Source organism: Hermetia illucens, chromosome 6, assembly GCF_905115235.1.
Source record: "Hermetia illucens chromosome 6, iHerIll2.2.curated.20191125, whole genome shotgun sequence".
NCBI classification, from domain to species: domain Eukaryota; kingdom Metazoa; phylum Arthropoda; class Insecta; order Diptera; family Stratiomyidae; genus Hermetia; species Hermetia illucens.
This window is the reverse complement of record NC_051854.1, coordinates 66,719,382-66,728,996: the sequence shown is the minus strand read 5'-3', so window position 1 is coordinate 66,728,996 and position 9,615 is coordinate 66,719,382.

Here is a 9,615-nt window from a genome sequence, read left to right as displayed (position 1 = left end):
TGTACTGGTTCAAATTTATTCAATAGTCCCTGATATGTTTACGGCAGCACCACATACGGAGAAGTCAACCTGTGAAGGATTTACCCAGTCGTTTTTATCATTCCACAATTAGATGTACTTACACATGAAGGGTAATGTTTTTCTAAGCTCAGATTAGATTCAAACTACCCCTCGGTATTTTTTTTCAAAATTAAATTTTAAAAAAGTTCCAAGCCCTGTTTAACCCCTTGTTTATAAAGAGAATTATGGAAAGTACGCTTGACAGGATTTAAACCGAGATTAGTTGCGAGCACAGGGAGAGAATAAATCCATCACCAGTCATCCCTTATTCGGGTTTGCACGCAGCCTTCAAAAGGTTATCACTGGATAGGGATCTCGAGAGTGTTATAATGCTATTCTTCCATCACTACGATCCTTCAATTGAAAATCCTCTTTATAATTAATTTTTTGACAATGATACTCGCTCTCCACTCCAGAGAAAGGTAAATGCTGTCAGAGTTTGCCGCGTTCAGATGATGTCCTTATGCAATCCAAATGAACGTAAGGATCATTCCACTATACCGATAGATGCGATCTATAATCTCTCTTTCGAGTGGACCGTATACAATTTTGTTGTTCTGCAAGGATCATTGTATTTGAAATTACAGATGTAGTGGCACGAAAGCTGGAGAACAAAATTTACGATCAATTAAATACCAGATCCCCGGAATTAATTCGATCGAAGGAAAATCTTGATAAATGAATTGTTTTCGCCTTGATTGAAATGTTCCGGAAACGACGAATATGCAGTTGTACAGTTGTTCCATTATATTTTTATATATCTACATATGCATGCGTCTTTCTGGGGTTGAATTGCAATTCAATCACTTCACTCCAAAAATTGTAAATTTAATCCTAAACAAATATTTGATAGAAACCCGCAGTTTGTTACAGACTGCTCACTACTCCTTGCATCCATATTGTATCCTTTCGGGAAATGTTAGCTGAGTGATGAGTGGCTTAATGCACTGTTTGTGTTTTTAGTCGCCGAAGTGAAAGGTGTGAGGGTTGTTTGCACCCTGGTAATTGCAGCTGTTTAAATAAATTTTGCATCGATTAATGCTAAACTTTGATAAAGGTGCTTGCTTCAGAGGAGTTGAGAAGCCGCAGTAGCCAGTAATTGGTAGTAACGACAGAGGGACCAGTCTTCAAATTTTTTTATCAAATTTTAAGTGAGCATTCATTTTGGGTATGTGAATATGTTGTCTATACATATACGGTACGTCCATAAATAAATATGACATCCTTTCCTAGAGCATAGTATAAGCTACTTCAATTTTGATGGAATAAAGAAGGCGAAAGATAAACAGAAATAAATCCTTCCTCCTTTATAGTGAAATTATTGAAATTTAAGTATTAGAGAAGAAAGACATCCATTGCTCCATTGCAAGAAATACAAGGCTTAAGCAATTCTAGATGAATTAGCCCCGAAAACAACTGGAGGAGGCCTGGAACCTATAGGATTTTTGGAAATGTCTTGGGAAACGGATAAGCACCACTTCCGCAAATTATTGAGACCAAAAACGTGTTGTGATTCCCCAAGCAATACGCGAGACTCCTTAACGAAGATAAAGCCGAAATTCATTGGGAGGATACGAGCACGGGTAGCCTTCACCAAGTGTTATTCATGTTTGGACTATAAGCATACGTCGAGATTTGACAAGGGACCAGTGTGCGGTCGATGCCGTTGGAAATGTCAAAAACCAAAGGCTTGCGGCAGACTTCTCTGCAGGGATCATGGTAGGGACTGATGTGAGCATTGTACACACTGGGGACTCGGGGCGGTTTCAATCATTCAGAGCAGAACTAGAAATGGCTAGGACGTGACTAACATTATCTGTATCTTAGAAGTCAACATGCACCGAAGACTATCCGCTCATGAGTTGCTGCGGTAGTTAACTCCGACGTAGAAGCTGACTTAATACTAATCAGCGAATGAAGCTGGGACAATAGTTCATGGCATCTCGATTTACCAGTTGACACTGTACAGCGGCGTATACTGGACCTGTGCTCTCAGCGCATGCAACGTCGCGGAATTTAAGAGATTAAGAGACGCGTGGATAGGCTAGGTTTTTGTACGTTCGCTAATGATTCTCATAAATTTGATTGAGTGTCGATTTTTTGGCACAAATCAAAGAGATTTTGCCACAAGCATTTGCGTCGCATCAACATATTTGTAAGCACTCTGTCTTATTTATGCGCCGGCGGCGATTGTCCATGGCTGTTTTTTAGTGAAATGTGTGACTGGTCTTGTGAGAATGTATCATACTAAACTCATGTATTGTGTGTGCGTGTGCAAGATTAAGGATCCTTTTTTCTCAGCTAAGCCAGGATGTGGAATTTCCCGAACACATCAACGAAAACCGCTGACGTGCACGATTCGTGGACGTAAATCCGCATCTATATACTAAACCATACCCGTGCAACTTTCAACCGCTCACCCCGCGGAGCTTTCGCTACACGAAGCTCTTTTTGCATGTTAGTTACGAATGTCACTAATTCCTGCCATTTGTTTTCTGACTGAAGCATGCGGTCCACTAGAAGATGCATGCTCGGAATCTTGGTCCTCGCCTGGGTAAGTTGCGCATGCTGGTGAGTCATCATGTCCAAACCTATGTGGATATTTGCGATACCTACCATGACCAAATAAAAGCTGCATTAGCTGGTAACTAGAGGCTCCGTATTGGCGATTGACCCACATACGGATGATTGGAATCAGCTTATTTGTCCATCGTCCTTTCGTTGAATTATCCCATTGGGTCTACCTTTTGACCATTGGTGATGCCTTCTCTCGCACTTGAACAATTGCACAGCGTGTTGGCTTATCGTTCTCCTGATGCAGATTCGTGACATCTTTTCAGTCAAGATGGGCAAGATAATAATAATAATCGTTGGCGCAACAATCCATATTGGATCAGTACCTTGAAGTGTGTTAGAGCACTTCATTCAAGACCGTTACGGTACACTACAGGATTACAGTACCCTGTAGGAGGCAATGTGGTCAACATTGCGCTCGCTCGGGATTATTACCCTGATTTGAATCAAGAACTTACTCAAAGCTGAGTCGACTGGTATCCGACGCCAAATCACGATACAAATCCCACTGCCACCAGTGAGATTTGAACCGCTATCACTCAGCTATCCAGACATCTACCGGCGAGAGCCCGGCTATAACCAAGGACGCGTCGTTTGATATCGTTCGAAAGCCACAAATCATTCTCAGAACACAAAATACGAGTATGTACAGGCGCAATAGGCTTCCCCTGATTTCCTTAGTCGTTAATGCTGACGTATTTGGCTCCGCCAATATTTAGCAGCATTCGCGAGAGTGCTGCCTGGAACAGTGCGCCCTTTTTTCCACGTTCTCTACATGCAGTTTGAATTTGAGTGTATTGTCGAACATCAAATCTAAGTATTTAACCGCCTCCTTGCTTCTTATGGCCTAGCTTTCAACCCGATTTTTCCGGGTCTTCCAGCTGTTATCAAAATGGCAATTTCCAGGCAACTGTTGATCTTCCAGATCGCTTCATTAGCTGCAGCGTCAATCTCGTGGATGTGTTTTGCAACTGCAACCAAAGCTTCGGCGAAACTTATTGCTTTTATCCCTTCTGATAAATGTAGGCAAAAAATCCATCATACATGACACTCCACAAGAATGGAGTCAGCACCGACCCTTGAAGGACTTCAGTTGAAACACGGTACTAATTTGTGCCTTTGTCGTTCTCGTACTTTGTCTCCCTGTCTGTAAGTAGTTAGAGACTATGTTTATGGACTGACTGAGTTAAAAGTATTCTTCACGTCCAACGTGCAGTTCTCCTTTACAGCTCGCACCTTTTATGGCAGTGGCTGCGGCGTCTACAATTACCTTTATTGGATCGACGGTGGAGCCACCTTTCCTGAATCCAAACTGCATACCGGAAAGAATCCTATCATGTTTAGCTATCTCGCGCAACCTGTCACCAATTATTTCCTCCAGCATCTTCCTCATCGTATCTAGAAGGCATATTGAGCGAAATGATGGATCGCCAGGTTGTTTGTTTCCTTTCGGCAACATAACCAAACTCTGTTGTTTCTATTTTTTAGGGAACATTCCTTCGTCGAGGTATTTTCGCATTGCTTGTACAGGGTGCAGCAGCATAACTTCCCTTTTTAAAATGCGCGCCACTCAGTTAGTTGATGTCATAGCGGAGCGCTAGTGGTCTCGTTCAAGAGGGGATACTGTAAAGTTTTGTCCCGACATGGTTCAGTCGCCATCATGCGTTGGAATGGTGAGGAGCGTGCCTTTGCCGTTAAGGTTTACTTTTCAAGCGGATGTTCGGTTATTGCAACACAGCGTGCATTTCGGAATCGCTTTAATTTAGCCCCGTTGACTCCCGCCCCAGACCGCAAATCAATTGTTACATGGGTCACTACATTCAGACAAACTGCAAGTGCGACAAAAGGAAGAACTGAAGTCCCTCGGCCCGTTAGATCACCTGAGAACATGGAAGCAGTGAGAGCGTCAATGTTGCGATCGCCACGGCGTTCTGCACGCAAACACGCATCTGCCCTTGGACTATCCGATCGTTCTGTGAGAAGAATTCTTCATGATGATCTTCATTTTCATCCCTATAAGATGGCGACAGTGCAGGAACTTTCATAACTTGACTTCAATTCTCGGATGAACGCGTGTGAGCTTCTTCTTGATGTCGTTCCCGAGGGTGCTATTGTTTTTTTTAGCGATGAAGCCCATTTCCATTTGTGTGGGTCGGTTAACAAACAAAACATGCGCTCCTGGGCTGACACCAACCCTTGAGAATTGCATCAAAAGCCTTTGCATTCACCCAAAGTCACAGTGTGGTGTACCATTTCCTCAGCTGGAATTATTGGTCCCTGGTTTTTTGAGGAAAATGAGGTTACAGTGACAGTGAATTCGGACCGGTATGTAAACAGGCTATAGAATTTTTTTTCCCACGGCTAGAAAATTTGGATTTGGGGGACACTTGGTTCCAACAAGACGGTGCAACAGCACACACTTGAAGAGCATCGATGGCTGTTTTGAGGGAACACTTTCCAGAGCGCCTTATCTCAATTAGAGGCGATTTGGAATGGCCGGTACGCTCTCCCGATCTGTCCCCTTGTGATTTTTTTCTATGGGGTTTTTTGAAATCCCGTGTTTATGTGAACCGTCCAAGAACCCTACAAGATTTGAAGACCAACATCCAAGAAGAAATTGCCAACATATCACCTGCTATGCTAAGAAGAGTCATGACAAACGCCAGAAATCGGTTTACGCAATGTATGGAGAATGGGGGACGTCACCTAACAGATTTGATCTTCAAAACAATGTAAATAAAAACTTTAGACATGTACCTACATGTATAAACATTTTTAGCCCCGCGTGGGCGGCAGCTTTCATTGCTTTATTGGGAATACCATCCCAGTGCTTTGTTGTTCTTTATTTTTTTTTTGCATTCATCTTCGGTTATACGCGGTATGATCTCTAAACGAACTGTACTGATTGCTTCGATGTCTGTGTTCGATCTTTGCGGAAACAGTGTCTTCACTATCGCTGGTAGCTTTGTCACAAATTACTTTCGGCGATTTCTTCCCCTTTAGACTATTGGTTCACATCAACTTCGTTGCAGAAGCGTTTAAAACTTCCGTTTTTTGCTTTGTTTGATCGCTTTCTGCATTATTTCAAAGATAAAAACGTTTCCAGTAGCCTATGACCTCTGACGTTACTATGGTTGTTACTCCACTCTGTTGCCCACGCTTTGAAGTCATTATCGTCATCAACGGCGCAACAGCTGGTATCCACCTTAATAAGGAACCCCAGATATCCCGGTTTTGCGCCGAGGTCCACCAATTCGATATCTCTAAAAGCTGTCTGGCGTCCTGACCAACGCCATCGTTCTATCTCAGGCAGGGTCTGCCTCGTCTTCTTTTTCTACCGTAAATATTGCCCTTATAAACTTTTCGGGTGGGATGATCCTCATCCATACGGATTAAGTGACCCGCCCACCGCAATCTATTGAACCGGATTTTATTCACAACAAGACGATCATGGTATCGCTCATAGATTTCGTCGTTATGTAGGATATGGAATCGTCCATCCTCATGTAGGGGGCCAAAAATTCTTCGGAGGATTCTTCTCTCGAACGCACCCAAGAGTTCGCAATTTTTCTTGCTAAGAACCCATATGTTTCGAGGGGAACAGTTTTTGTAAGCTGAAATAGGGTCTTAGCTGCTAACAACCGTGCACCGATTTCATGGTCATAGCTATTATCGGTTGCGATTTTCGACCCTAGATAAGAGAAATTAGAGAAAAAGTTGTAGTCTCCTCTCTTTATTCTTCCCGTATGACCAGTGCGGTTTGATGTTGTTGGTTGGTTGATTTTTGGTGCTGACGTTGCCACCATATATTTTGTCTTGCCTTCATTGACGTGCAGACCAAGATCTCGCCAATAGCCGCCTGCTCGATCTGGATGAAGGCAGTTTGTACGTCCCGGGTCGTTCTTCCTATGATGACGATATCGTTAGCATAGGCCAGTAGTCGGGTGGATTCAAAGAGGTTCTTTCCCTTAGCATTAACCTCAGCATCGCGGATCACTTTTCCAGGGCCAGGTTAAAGCGAACGCATGGTAGGGCATCCCCTTGTCGTAGACCGTTATTGATGTCGCATGGTCTCGAGAGTGGTCCTGGTGCTTTTATCTGGCCTCGCACATTTCGTTGGGATACCGAATTCTCTCATTACTATGTACAGTTTTACCCTGACTATGCTATTATAGGCGGCCTTAAAATCGATGAAAAGATGGTGCAACTGTTGTCCATATTCCAACAGTTTATCCATCGCTTATCGCAAAGAGAAAATCTGATCTGTTGCTGATTTGCCTGGAGTGAAGCCTCTTTGACGTTCTGGGCGTAAGAGGCTATCCTACCTAGCAAAATATCGGAGAATATCTTATAGATGATACTTAGCAACGTGAATCGCTTGGTGTAATTGGTCGCCTCCAGATTTAACAAATTCGGCTGGATCCAGGCGACTTATAATTTTTAAGTCGATGAATTGCACGAACTGTTTCTTCTACATTTGGTGGTGCTAGTATTGGTCCGTCATTTTCAATTGGCGGGACCTTTAACTTGTTATCTGTAAAGTCGTTTTTCCGTTTGTCGAAGTTCGTGATAAATCTCCAGGCGTGCCGGCGTCCTTTGAGAACAACATTTTCGGTATGCAGCGCTCTTCCGGCTTAATACTAGCCAAAGAAATGCAACAGTTGGGTTCGACGAACCAATGCCCGGCAAATACAGGACATCTATTTTTGCCAAAAGGATGTGAAGTACAGGAACCTTGACGAGGTCACAACGAAGGAGGACATATGAAGAGAACTGCTGCGGGAATGTCAAATTCGAGACGGTAATGTCGACGCAATGAAGAACTTGCGGAGAGCATACCGTGACACGCAAACGGCAATCATCAGCTTGCCAGTTGTTTGTGCAAACAAATTGCTGGACGCTGCCAAAGTCAAAATCGAATGGATTCGGGAGGAAATATCTCCTGCTTAGGGTTTCAAATGTCTGGAGTATGGTCACATAGCCAGATCTTGTATAAGCAAGCATGATAGGTCTGACCGATGCAGACGATGTGGGGAAAAAAGGAAAAGGGGAAAGATAACGCTGTACGTTAGATGCAAGTGTACGGTCCCCATTGTTATCGTGGGAAACTTCAAGGCATGGTCTACCGCGTGGGGAAGCATAAAAATCTAATCTAAGCTAATATTGCTGGAAGCATTTTTTTCGCTGGAAATTGTTCATGCCAATATCGGAAGTATCGATACCTTCCGTAAAGGGAGGATAGGTTCAGTGGTAGATCTTACCTTCGTAAGCTGTGCGTTGATGAGGAACATTACTTGGCGAGTTAGTGAACACTACTCGCATAGCGACCATAAATTTATAGTGAAGAACAGGAGAATGGAGCATCCGAGAGGGATAAAGACGTGCCGGATGAAGCAATCGAGTTCAAAGATGTTTGACGCGGAAATGTTCGCTGAGATATTTAAGGATAGTTCCACACCAGCAGGTACAGCGAGAGCAAAACCTGAGAAAATTGTCAGAAACATGGTCGCAGCCGCTGATGCCTCTATGCTAAGGTACAGAAAAAACGCTCACAGATTACCGAAACCGTAGTGGAATGACGAAAACAGACGACTGCGTGTTGTATGCCTGGAAGCGAGAAGAAATTACCAATGCGCAAATGGTGAAAAGGAAATTGCAGGGAAAAGCGAGGTACAAAACTAGTTGAAGAGAGCTCCGGAAACCGATCCACGAAAGTAAACGGAATTCCTTTAAAGAGCTATGCGAAGAAGCCGACATCAACACGTGGCGAGGAGCCTTAGAGCGGTATTGACTAAGTTGAAAGGAAGCAGGGTCCTGCAGATAAGTTTATTGCGAAGAATATTGACAACCCTATTCGCACAGCAAAGCAAATGCACTATTGGAGTCGAAAGAGAGCATCCCACGCAGGATATTCCAAACATAATAAAGGATGCTTACCATTGCCTGTGAAAAGGTAGGGACTAAAAAAGTACTCGTCCTGGACGGAATACCGAACGTGATGTTAAAGGCGGCGATACAGAACAGATACAGAAACAGTGGAATGGTGCATTTCCACTTTTAATACCTCCTTGGAAAAGGGTACTTTCCCTACTCAGTAGAAAAGGCAAATGCTAATGCTGCTATCGAAAAGTGGTAAACCATCTGGAGAGGCATGTGCCCACAACGTGAACGTGATGTAAGACTATATGCTGCGCATCAAACTTCCATGACAAGTTACCCTTATCGGCTATGCAGACGACATCGCAATTGTGTAGTGGACAAACACCTGGAGGATGTTATCGGGGCATGTGAGACAGCGGCCAGGCCAGGCCACATAGACTAGAGTTAGCGGAATACAAAACTGAGGCTGTATTGGTCAGCAGTCGCAAATTGAAAGAAATTCTAGGGTTTCGTGTGGAACAGCATGTGATAGAGTTCAAACCTTTATCAAATACCTTGGCCTTATACTGGATCAGCGATTGATCTTCAAGGAACACTTGAGGTATGTCGACGAAAAAGCAGGGAAGGTTGTAGCTGCGTTAACTGGCATGATGCAAAATATTGAAGAACCCAAACCACCGAGGAGGCTGCTGCTAGCCAGAGTGTGTTCATCCATTTTACTGTACGCAGCTCCAGTTTGGACAAAAGCCCTTAATGCTCAGGCGTATAGGAGAAAATTGTCTTCATATGTCGTCTGAATGCGTTAAGAGTCGTTAGCGCATTCTGAATAAAGTCAGACGAAGCAACTTTCGTAGTCGCAGGAATGGTGCCCATTGATATTTTGGCTGAGTAGATGCGGACGCTATACCACTAGAAAGCACGTATTGACATAATGCTCAAGATTGAGAAGAGAGAGAGAGCGCACAATCAGGGTGTGGCAGGAACATTGGGGAAATTCGCACAAGGGGATGTGGACCCACAGGCTGATTTCAAATATCCACCTTTGGACTATGCGCAATCATGTAGTAGTATCACATAACCCAGTTTCTAATTGGGCATGGT